We start from the raw sequence: 2075 nt of genomic DNA, 5'->3' as shown, positions 1-2075 counted from the left end.
ATTTTTATAATTCATTAGAAATAGTTTTAAGTTAATTTTTATAACTTTTGCTCTAAAATCCAGACCCTAAATTATCAAATTAACACTTCGAATTGCTTGAATGCACATCTTATATGTTATATATCATTGCGATGAGATGAAAAGCACATAAAGCAATTGCTGTAAATAAGTTAATTTACTTAAGTAGAATGTAAAATTTTATAATCTAAATTTCTTAAATTGCTTATCTGCATATATTTATGGAGTAATATTCTTGAGAAACTAGTACTTTTTATTAACCCAACCGTCCATTTGATTTTGGTATGACCTGTGATTGGTTTGGTGTAAGTGACGGCAAAACTTCTCCTGTTCAAGCAGTGCAAAGGCACCGTTTTGTTACCATAAAGCAGTCCATGGCACTGGAAGTTTAAAAAAAATTCATGATAGGAGATTATTTTTAGAATATCCATATTTGGGATTCCCACTAAGCTTATTAGTTTATAGATTTCTAAAGTCAAATGTCCATTTCTGGTTGAAGGGAATATACAATTTTACGGCAATGGAGAGTGATGGCCAAGGGTTTATCAGTTTTGTCAAACCAATCTTAATTATGTTAAGAAAGGTTTTGGCATCTTGGCATAATAATATTAGTTCAGATTTCTCGCAGCCCATTGTTTTAAATTTATGAAAATTTATAGAAATTGGTAATAAATATATTTCCCAACACTTTTTAATGAAAAATCAGTTTTTGTTTTTCTGCTGACGATTATGAAGATCATATCCATGGCAACAACAAACAAAGGAATATTGAACTAACCTTATCTCTTTTAGGCTCATCATAATCATAAAGATATTTCCAATAATTAAATAATATTGACTTTAGTAAATTGATTGTTAAATAGATATTTTAAAGTTTTAATCGAATTCACCATATAAACTCCTCTATGGATTTATGTTAAGAATACAATTTATAAAGAAATATCTAGTTTTAACGAAGTTTTTGATTATTTGATAAACTTTTTTGAATAAAAATGTTCTAAATCTATTTAATAAAGATATATTAATTAATACATGAATTGTTAATTACCACCTAGTTTGAGGTTAGTGCTTCCAAACGACCACGAACTCAACAATCGGCTAGAAAAACTTTTGATTCCGTATTTTGGGACTCCAGTGGAATAATTTTCATATACTATTTGGAAAAAGGAAAAATAATAATATCAGACTACTATTGCATAATATTGGATCGATTGAATGAGGAAATCATGAAAGAACGACTATATTTGTCTCAGAAAAAATGTTGTTTTAACAGGATAATGCATCCGCTCAGATGTCAATGAAAACCATGGCAAAATTAAACGAATTACGGTACGAATAACTTCCTCACGCACCGTATTCTTCAGATTTGGCTCCCAGTGACTATTACCTGTTTCCAAACTTGAAAAGATGGCTCCAGGGAAAGAGATTTGTATCAAATGATGAAGTTAAATGGTATATTTTGGTGGACTTGATAAATTGTATTATTTAAAGGGTATGTAAATGTTGCAAGTGTGTTGGAATCGGTGTGTCTTTAACGAAATAAGGCACTCAGAACTGTACTCAGAAATAGCAATATTGAAAATTTAAAAATCACCTTGTTATGTTAAATAATTATTAACCGTAATTATGCACTTTTCCAGCACTTTCTACAAGCATATCATAAAGTACTTCGATAATATTCTAATTTAATACGTGATATATAAGATAATTAACGAAACTTCTATGTGGAGTTAAATGTATATTAGCACAACTAGACCACATTTTATAATGATATGAATTAAATTAAGTATAAGGAAATATAAACTAAAAAAAATTAAAAATGCACACTAAGCAAACATATTTCTATCTCAATAGAACACCAAATTAGCTTTACCAAAGCTCACTTTATTAAAAATACTTGAGAACTAGTTAAAAATCGTGACGCAATTGACAACATCTATAGTTTTCATTAATATCAATAAATTATCCGATTGACTTTGAATTTTTCATGGACTTAGTTTTATTGAAATAAGTGCAAAGGCTTTCTTTAGAATCAGAGAGAGTTATGAAACTAAGAC

The sequence above is a fragment of the Teleopsis dalmanni genome, chromosome 1, assembly GCF_002237135.1.
Source record: "Teleopsis dalmanni isolate 2A chromosome 1, ASM223713v2, whole genome shotgun sequence".
In the NCBI taxonomy this organism is placed as follows: domain Eukaryota; kingdom Metazoa; phylum Arthropoda; class Insecta; order Diptera; family Diopsidae; genus Teleopsis; species Teleopsis dalmanni.
Note: the sequence above shows the minus strand (reverse complement) of the source record.